We start from the raw sequence: 10,000 nt of genomic DNA, 5'->3' as shown, positions 1-10,000 counted from the left end.
GGTTCTCAAACAGTGATAGATGAGGGAAATAGACTCAGTAATGAAGCTGTTATTGCCGGATCATTAAGAGGTTTCAAATGAAGAATTATTGATGGGAAGACATGGAAACTGCCACGCACATTTGTTACATTGACTACCACATGCTTGCCTGATGATTTCTTGCAGCTTCCCTTATTTTCTTTTGTTCTTGTGTTCTTGTGACGTCGACCTGAATATCAGCAAGTTCTTTTTGCAATCTAAGATTGCCAGGTCAGCTAAACACTACGAACAGACCTCATTTCTGTTAATCATATTGTTATTTTTTTACTTACTATGTCGCTTCAGATTCCTCGAAGAAGAGAGCTGAATCTTCTCTCCACTCACTCTCTGGAAGGAGAAATCATCTGTATATGTTTATGAATCACTGAAATCGTTTTGTTCGGTCATATGCGGTTTATTTTTCCTAGGTCGTCACTAACGGAAATCAGAGAATGCCTGTCCTCTGCCACCAGTTCTTGTCTCTTTTATCGACTGAGGAATGAAAGTAAAGATAGTATTAATTATACTAGTAGAGGTTACAGTACTATTTAGGATTTTTGAGATTTTTTCTTTTTTGCGAGTTCTTACTACTACATTGTTGTGTAATGTAAGAAAATAATGAACAGTTTTGACTTCCTAATGACTGTGCATTAAGATTGCCAGTGACTTTTATCTTGTTCTCATCGGAGACATGTTACCAGTCCTGATACCGCTGTGCCTTAAGCCTTTCACTGCAAACCTTTACTATGATAAGTTAACAAATTCATAAACACTCAACATACTATCTATTGATGTCCTCCAGTCTCATAAATATATCTGTAGCCGAGAAAAGACAAAAATAATCTGCAATTCTTATCTTTTTTTTTGTTTTTTAGTGTTCATTGCAAACGGATGTCTACAGTGTTATAAATGTTATTGGTTACCAGGACCTTCAGAACATTTTAAATCAATAAATTAAATAGTTTTTGTCTTCATTCGGCTTTTCCTCCTTATTCACTTGCGTTTCTGAATATCCTTGCAGAGAGATATCTGAAGTGCTTTGAATGTTAATTACCACCATTGAGATAAGAAGCTTTAAAATCAATAAGTGAATCAATCAGTAGAAGTAGTTTTGCCTCTACTCAGCCTTTCCTTCTCATCCTCCCGTGCTTTTCCTTCTCTCCCTGTCATCTAATCCAACTTTCATCGTCTCATTTCCTCTCGCTCCTCCACTCACCGCGTTCCTCAGGCCTTCTTACTATGCTTCCCTGCAATAATGAGATTCAGATTATTTTTCCGATGCCGATGCCTCTCAGTTCGGAAAGACCGTATCAAGCTGGGAATAGACGGAGATGCGACGGATGCAAGAAGCCGTACGCTCTATTGGACGCCAGGGAAGGGGTGGCTAAAACTTCATTTGTAATAGAGCGAGAGAAAGAGAAAGAGGGGGAGAGGTGGACAGACAAACAAACAGACATAATAGTTAGACAGATACAGGCAGAAAAAGGGAAATGTGTGTGTGTGTGTGTGTGTGTGTGTGTGTGTGTGTGTGTGTGTGTGTGTGTGTGTGTGTGTGTGTGTGTGCAATTTCATTTCTAAAGACTAAAACTGTGTACTTACTTCATATTAAATTTGTTCCTGATTGTTTGGACACCGCGACTCATTATAACATTTCAGCGTCTTAAGGGGCGAACAAACATGATGCTGTCTATTCTTACTTTAATCCTTTCACTGGCAGATAATTCCCACCTTCCTTCATCTCCTGCGATAAAAAAAAAATTCTCCGGTCACCATAATAACCTACAACTTTTAATATACTTTATTTTATTGGAATTTGATGAAAAGTGATGTTAAGTATAGAAAAAGCCAAAATTAGTTATCGTTTTCTCTCTTCTATTTATTTACGTCCATGTATATTCCACTATGCTCTAAAGATTACCAGAGGGTGAACGTAGCAGTAGATTTATTATATTTATGTGCGACTGAGATTTAATGCAATGTAACTTAGAGTTTAAATCTATTTATTACACCTACAATTTTGACCTAGAACAATGAGATCCAACACTCTTTTACATGTTTGAACTCAAAACTTTCACCTGGAAGAACGCTGACTTTTGGCCAACTAAACCCAACTTAAATAATGAATAATAACAGTAAACACCTAAGTTACATGTAATATTCAAGATATTTCTCCATTTCCGCCCGCCCTTTGATAGCGATGAGGAAGAGTAATTTGTTCCCTTTGTTCCGAGTCCTCTGGGACCTTCCTCTCCAGCTCAAGAAGGTGTGTAGGTGTGTTGTGTTCTGTTAATTAATCGGAAGAGTGTGAGGAAATTGTGAAGCGCTCTTTCCAAAGGTTATCAAGAGAGAGAGAGAGAGAGAGAGAGAGAGAGAGAGAGAGAGAGAGAGAGAGAGAGAGAGAGAGAGAGAGAGAGAGAGAGAGAGAGAGAGAGAGAGAGAGAGAGAGAGAGAGAGAGAGAGAGAGAGAGAGAGAGAGAGAGAGAGAGAGAGAGAGAGAGAGAGAGAGAGAGAGAGAGAGAGAGAGAGAGAGAGAGAGAGAGAGAGAGAGAGAGAGAGAGAGCCGGAGGTGGCATTGGGAGGGAAAGAAGGAGGGAGGGAAGAGAGAGAGAGACACACACACACACACACACACACACACACACACACACACACACACACACACACACACACACACACAGAGAGAGAGAGAGAGAGAGAGAGAGAGAGAGATCTAGCCAGCGGAAAACTAACATGGTTGACACTTGTTTACTCTTAGTCATCGGGGAAATGAAGTCTTTGAATGTACTAAAATGAGAACTGGAATCAAAACGAGTTGGTGATATCTCGTCATGTAAAGAAAATAATAAAAAAAAATCTTTCAAAACGTTTCTGTTTGTTGATTAATTACTCTGCTCTACTTTTAATTTCACCAAGTAAATATTGTTGACATGCGTGTATGTAGTAAATGTAAAACCTCGGGCTGTGGGGAGCAGGCGGGGCGGGGGGAGGGGACGGGGATGTTCTCAGTACAGTATTGACTTTGTATTCATTTGCTTATAAATTATTTATGATTACCTGCATTTTTTTTTTATATGTAAAGTATTTGCAAAGACTCGACGCCTATCCCGCCTAGTGACTGCCATGGCTGCTTTTTTGCAGCTTATTGTCTTAACTGCCATGGATGTGAAAAATTGATTACTGAATTATGTAGTTCCGTCATGGTGAACGTCTGACTGGTAAGAGTTATCCTTGAGCTTAATAAAATAGCCTTTAGAGCGTAATGTTAAAATATTTCTCTGGGTGCAAGAAATGATCGGAGAGCTCAACTAATTTTTAGCCGTGTAGTTCTGTTCCTCATCGGTTCCTCAAATTAGAACATCAGAAAATAATAAGATATTGGAAGTCGCCAGACCTACGCGTGGATGAAGTAGTACTACCAATTGTCATAACGTCATTAACCAATAGCGTTACATTTAAAGTTATATACCGAGGGGAACGAGAAAATCCTGCTCTGAGGATGGTCAATACTTGCTCAGTGCTCGAGACACTTATTAAATAAAATTTTAAATTCCAAAAATGATCAAATTCGAGATGTTCGTTCCTCATTTTTTTTAATCAGATGCATTTGTCAACATTGCTGTCGTATGTGTTATCCTCAAAACGTATGTTTAAAAATGGAGAGATTTATTTAGGATCTGTGTTCATTGCACGTGAAGATTAGAGACTTTGAATACCCAGCATAAAGAAATATGTTACGTTCATGTGGTGTAGCAATGCAGACTTTCCATAAAAGGATGTCCGTGGCTACGAGTATGTAAATATGTATTATTCCTGTGTGTGTGTGTGTGTGTGTGTGTGTGTGTGTGTGTGTGTGAGAGATGCAAGGCAAGGCGAAGTTCTTGAAATGTGTGGAATGTCATTTCCTCTACCCAGAAACAAACGTTGCATGCAGCGTTGTGCAAAGAATATGTCTTGTTCCAGCATGAGAAGTGAGAACCCTGTATTCCCAAGCTCCCCGATTTTGAATTTGCATAAATTTGCATTTTTTTCCTGCTTAAACTGAGAATATTTGTCCGTTACGCCTTTTATTGAAGCGATTACTTAAAGTATCGTGGACACTGAACCAGTGAACTTATCACCTCACTGAAGCTCTCAGTGAAGTCTCGTGTTCATTTACCTCTCCACGAGAAAAGTGTCTGCCAGTGTTGTCATGGGCAGTCTTTCAACTGCTTCAGTAAATTGAATGCTAAGTCCAGAGCATTACAGTGATCTCTCATTACGCAGAGATAGACTGTTGCCTTGTTTCTTGTAAGTTTAGGGAAATGCCTTGAAAATTAAACAAATCAATGGAAAGAAAAAAAGTGAGCGAGAAATGTAACTGGAAAAATGCATAAGAAATGGAGTCAACTAGAGCAAGGGTTTTGTTAAAAGAAAACTCTTTTGTGTGAATTGATTCGTCTCTTAATTAAGGTACGACTACTGCAAAAATTGTGTGGTCGTGAACAGAATTCAATATAAAAAATAGATGATAAAAGTGTCATTCTTTGTGTGTGTGTGTGTGTGTGAGAGAGAGAGAGAGAGAGAGAGAGAGAGAGAGAGAGAGAGAGAGAGAGAGAGAGAGAGAGTGTGTGTGTGTGTGTGTGTGTGTGTGTGGAGGGTGGGAGGTGGGTGGTGTGGCAAATCATGTTTACCTACAAAGCACCAAGAGAACCAAGCGATCCCCGCCTACCATGGACTCAGCGACCTTGTCTCGTTCATCATGAGAGAAAATCATATGCAGTGTGTTAGGTGGTGGGCGGCTGGCAGGCGGAATAGGTGACACCCACTCTCCCTTTCATGCACCTCCACCTACCCTGTTCCACCCCCACTCCCGCTTCCCACATACGTCTTTATCAACTTCCCCCCTCTCTTCCGCAATCCACCCTAGTCCCTCTCCACCGTCCGTGCCTCCTCTCCACGAAGTATTCCATCTACTTTATTCACTCAGTTCCTCCCTCATCATTACCCGTCGCTTCTACCTGTGTGTGATTGTGTCCAGCATTATTTACACACACACACACACACACACACACACACACACACACACACACACACACACACACACACACAAATAATAATCACCGCAGAATACAATTTTTTTTCTTTATTTTATACACTCATTATAGTTTATCTTCAATGGTTCACTTAGCGTAGAGTTGTAGAGTGAAATTAACCAGTCATTTTAGAATCTAAGGTTCTGTTCTTGTTGGAAAACCCTTCCTTTTTTTTTCTTAATTCGTGTGATAAGTGTGATGTTTCCTGGGAAAGATAGGGCTGCTTTCCACCACGACAATGCCTTTAAACATCATTTCTTTCACAATATGTTAGACTCAACTAGAAAGAAATGAGGTAAGTTAATGTTCAATTTTGTTTGGCATAGGTGGAATGTGGCATGAACTCTCTCTCTCTCTCTCTCTCTCTCTCTCTCTCTCTCTCTCTCTCTCTCTCTCTCTCTCTCTCTTTAATTTACCATCATTCTCTTCCGTTCGTCATTTTCTCCATCCATCATTGTTCCCATCCTTGTCTTAGCCCCTCCCTTCCTCCTCCTCCTCTTCCTCTTCCTCCTTCTCCTTTCCAAATCCTCCTCATCTCTCTGTCATCGTTAGCTTCACCTCACAATCCGTCTTCTCTGCCTCGCCCGTCGGAAAGTAATTAGCGTTGGGCCGGATAAAGGATCTTCGCCTCGTCGTCTCCGGAACGCGACTAATGAGAGGCAGTGATGCTCCGCTATTCGTCTGCTAGTTCCCGGGATGGCTATTATTCCCGTCATGCTCGTTACGTCTCGCTATTTACATACTCGTAAGTCATCAGGTCTAAAAGCGTCGGTAACTAGATTTTATTGATTTTTCTTACTCTGTTTTTTCTTATAGTTTTTTTTTTATTTGTTTGGTTAGGTTTATGGATGTTTAGTAGTAGTAGTGTGTTTGTGGTGATTGTGTTAGTTGTTGTCTTGTTGTTGTTGTTGTTGTTGTTGTTGTTGCTGTTGTTACTGTTGCTGTTGTTCTTGTTTTCTTTTTTCCTGGATTGTAATGTGGTTGATTTCTTGGTGTTTGTGTTTAGTAGTAGTAGTAGTAGTAGTAGTAGTAGTAGTAGTAGTAGTAGTAGTATCATTATTATTGGAGGGGTTAGTTGAGGTGTGTTTGTCTTCCTGTTTTCTTATCTGATTAGTCTGTCTGTTTATCTGCATGTCTATCTGTTTGTCCGTCCGTCTGTCTGTCTATATGCCTGTCTGTGTCTGCGTGTGTGTTTGAAATTTGTTTGTTTTATTTTGTTTGGTAGCGTCACTTACAATTGTTTAGGCGTTTTCAATCATGCACTCGTATATATCATGCTCTCTGGTGTAATGGTCGTAACTTCTGTGTTTATATTACCATACTAGTTGTATCTGTTATGGCTGTGTGTGTGTGTGTGTGTGTGTGTGTGTGTGTGTGTGTGTGTGTGTGTGTGTGTGTGTGTGTGTGTGTGCTTGTGTGTGTGTGTGTGTGTGTGTGTGTGTGTGTGTGTGTGTGTGTGTGTGTGTGTGTGTGTGTGTGTGTGTGTGTGTGTGTGTGTGTGTGTGTGTGTGTGTGTGTGTGTGTGTGTGTGTGTGTGTGTGTGTGTGTGTGTATGTGATATGCATATATTGTTTAACTTTGTATCTCTTTTTATCGCATTTTTTTTTTCTTTCAAATCATGTAATATTCAACATTTTTTCTCGTCTTATTTTTTCTTTTGGATTTACGGATGATACATGAAAAAAAAATCATTGTCGAAAGTTCCTCATTACCAGACGCTCGCTGTTTCTCAGATGAATAAATGAGTGAATAGACGAAAACTAGAAAAAATTATATATAAAGAAAAATCCACCCATTGACTGACTTATTGACTGAGTGACTGACTGAATACTAAGCATCTCAACATTAGGGTCACAAAGGAATCGCTCAACACGACTCACAAATACGCAAATATTCCTTCACGGAGGTGTGTGTGTGCCTTGAGGGATGGAACAAGAGCGAGGCGAAGGAAAGTGAGGGCGAGGGAGACGAGAGATAAAGTGAGCTTAAAGAGAGAGATCGAAAGAATGGTTGGACGACAAAGGACGAGGGATAAAGGAAAGGAAAAAGGAAAGTGGTAGAAATTCTGGAGAGAGAGAGAGAGAGAGAGAGAGAGAGAGAGAGAGAGAGAGAGAGAGAGAGCACATACAGACAGAAGAACAAATATACAGGCAGATAAACGCACAGACAGACAAACGGACAGACAGACAGACAGACAGACATACAGACAGATGGAAAGATAAGATAAGAAAAGTGTTATACAAAGAAGGGAAGACAGACAAATTGTAAAAGGATGAGAAAGATGCGCAATAACAGAGAGAGAGAGAGAGAGAGAGAGAGAGAGAGAGAGAGAGAGAGAGAGAGAGAGCCAAAACAGACCTAAGTGACAAACAGACACGGACGGAGGAGATAATATAAAGGCAGGGCAAGACAATAGGCAAGGCAAGGCAAGGCAAGGCGCGAGGAGCAGCCAGACACAACAAGCTGGTCACCTCTCAGGCTTCCGGTGATTGAGTCATTACCATATCAAAAGGATGCATCAGTGGGGTGTCCGAGCTCCCCTTGTGTCCCTTGCACCTCTAAGCTGTCTTGATTGCAGCCTCCCTTAATCCCAACAAGCTAAAAAGTTCTCACAGGAACAATACGTGACATCTGCACCCACTCTGCTAAAAGTGAACATATGACACGACGGGCAGGGAGTGAACACAAGCCTGAAAGAGAGAGAGAGAGAGAGAGCATCCTTCACCATAATGTAAAAGATGATTTGCAAAATATTTAACGATCACATAATTGCGTCCGGTCATACAATTGATTAGCGGTACTCTAGGAAATTAAGATAGAATTTGTGAGGCATTTGGCACGTTACTTTTTCTTCTTTCTCTCACCCCCTCCCCACTCCCCATCCCCCGTCATTTATAAGTTTCTCTTTTCTCTTTGAGTGCTCTTCGCGCCTCCTGCTCTCCATTCCCTTTCCTCTTTTCTTACATTTACATCTCTTTGACCTGTTCGTGCTCCCACTTCCATGTCCGTCCCATTTTTTTTCCATTTTGTTTTGCATTATCTTCTTACCGTGCGTCTCTCTCTCTCTCTCTCTCTCTCTCTCTCTCTCTCTCTCTCTCTCTCTCTCTCTCTCTCTCTCTCTCTCTCTCTCTCTCTCTCTCTCTCTCTCTCTCTCTCTCTCTCTCTCTCTCTCTCTCTCTCTCTCTCTCTCTCTCTCTCTCTCTCTCTCTCTCTCTCTCTCTCTCTCTCTCTCTCTCTCTCTCTCTCTCTCTCTCTCTCTCTCTCTCTCTCTCTCTCTCTCTCTCATATAAGGAGAAAATCTTTTATTTTCTATTGTTGCTCTACAAATCTTGTCTCTATTTGTTTTAGCTATTGTATCTTAAAATTACTAGTCTGCTTCTCTTGCTTTAGGTCAGACACTGTAGCCTATCACAGACTGTCTCTCAAGGACCAACATGTCTACTTCTGTCTATGTCTTCCTTTTGTACTGACTCTTCTGTATCTCTTTTTTGTTCATAGTCACCGAACAGTAAAAGTTAAATTTTATCGCCCTTGAATTCGTCTTCTGCTCGCGAGGCATAAATTAGATTCTAGCGCCACGTCAAGGAGTTTATCTACCGCTCGCCCTGTCTGCGTCACCCAGCCACACACCTTCGTGAACTCATTAAAACTTGCACTGAGCTGCTGGCCGCCCCTCTGCAGGACTTGCTATGAATATATAGCTGCAAGGCCCTGCGGAGAAAACTTTTGTACAGCTCTGAAAAATCCTCAACGGAGCGCAACAGGTTCTCACGTTCGTAAAGATCTAATTAGTTTACAATGATTAGAGAATGGGTGCGATTAAAAGGGTAATTGTTGGTGTAGGAGTAGAGGAGATTTAGACGGGAAAACTCAAGAACACTATGCCTTGGTAGTGAAACGAATTAACAATAGGAAAAAAATGAAATGGGTAGGCATTATCGGAAAGGGGAAAGGGAAGGCGCATGCTCGAAATGGAGTATTTTGGAAAGAAGAATGAGGGGCTCGGGAGGGAGGCTCGGTCCGCCCTCACCCTCAGAGCTGGTGGCCACCATTAACTTGATGAACATCGATTACTCACTCTGGAAAACACCCGCGCTGCACTTTGTCCCTGCAAGTCACTCTGATGCTGACTGTGATGCGTTACAGGCTTCTTTCTCAGCCCATGCATCTGTCTCCCTGCGTAGGGCACCAGTCACTGCTTCCTTTTTACCCTCCCAATTCCCTCCGTTCACTTCACTTGCTCTTTCATCACTACTTACCTTTTTGAAGGTAGAGCCGTCTCAAATTCTTTAGTCATTGGAGTGCTGATCAACAGGTAAAGTTCCAAAAGCCTCCAGTGGGCCCGAAAATCGCTCACTTTTATAGTATCAAAAGTCCGCGGCTCCGGAAGACAAATAAAGAAACAAACACGACTCGCAGAGGATGCGAGGTTCGGTACACGGGCACAGAGTAGAGCACTAGGAATCGAGGTTTTTGGGAGGAAGTTGTGAGTGTGAGCGTGAGCACACTGTACTGAGCCCCTAGTGATCCTTCTTAGCATTATAAAGCTTTACATCACCCCACAGTGTGACCTATGCGTGGCTTGCTCTTCAGTGACTCAGCTGTGTCCTTTAGGGCACCGCTTGATGGGAGCAAATTTTCCCCGTAATTTGCAGTGTTAGTATTTCAAGGTAGTAATTGGGAGTGCAGTAAAAGTACACTTTGGAAAGGTGATCAATAGTGTGAGCGACGGTAATGCAGCAGCATGCATGAATTATTCGAGTGTTTTTCTTTCTTGACTTTGTGTCGAAACGTCCATAAATTCAGAGGAAGGAGAGAGAAAATACGAATACACTTTGTATGAATTATTTAGGAAATGTTTGTTTTTTGTTTATTTGTTTTTGCATCCAAATTCTGCATCCTCTTAATAT

The 10,000-nt window shown here is 41.4% G+C and overlaps 1 protein-coding gene and 1 long non-coding RNA gene across 3 annotated transcripts in view; one reads left to right on the top strand and one right to left on the bottom strand.

Moving 5' to 3' along the window:
- LOC123505221 overlaps positions 1 to 10,000 on the top strand; it is a 96,518-nt gene that overhangs the window by 53,137 nt on the left and 33,381 nt on the right. The gene's annotated exons all lie outside the window — the stretch shown is intronic.
- Positions 1 to 10,000, bottom strand: part of LOC123505225 — a 92,690-nt gene that overhangs the window by 82,224 nt on the left and 466 nt on the right. Inside the window, exons 1-2 of the long non-coding RNA XR_006675103.1 lie at positions 9,350 to 10,000; positions 312 to 366 (exon numbers count right to left, since the gene is read on the bottom strand). The exon at positions 9,350 to 10,000 is cut by the window's right edge and continues 466 nt beyond it. This is a non-coding gene — a long non-coding RNA (uncharacterized LOC123505225). The remainder of the gene's footprint in view (positions 1 to 311; positions 367 to 9,349) is intronic.

Source organism: Portunus trituberculatus, chromosome 17 (assembly GCF_017591435.1).
Source record: "Portunus trituberculatus isolate SZX2019 chromosome 17, ASM1759143v1, whole genome shotgun sequence".
Taxonomy (NCBI): Eukaryota; Metazoa; Arthropoda; class Malacostraca; order Decapoda; family Portunidae; genus Portunus; species Portunus trituberculatus.
The sequence above is the reverse complement of the archived record's forward strand: the minus strand, read 5'-3'. Positions and strand labels throughout refer to the sequence as shown.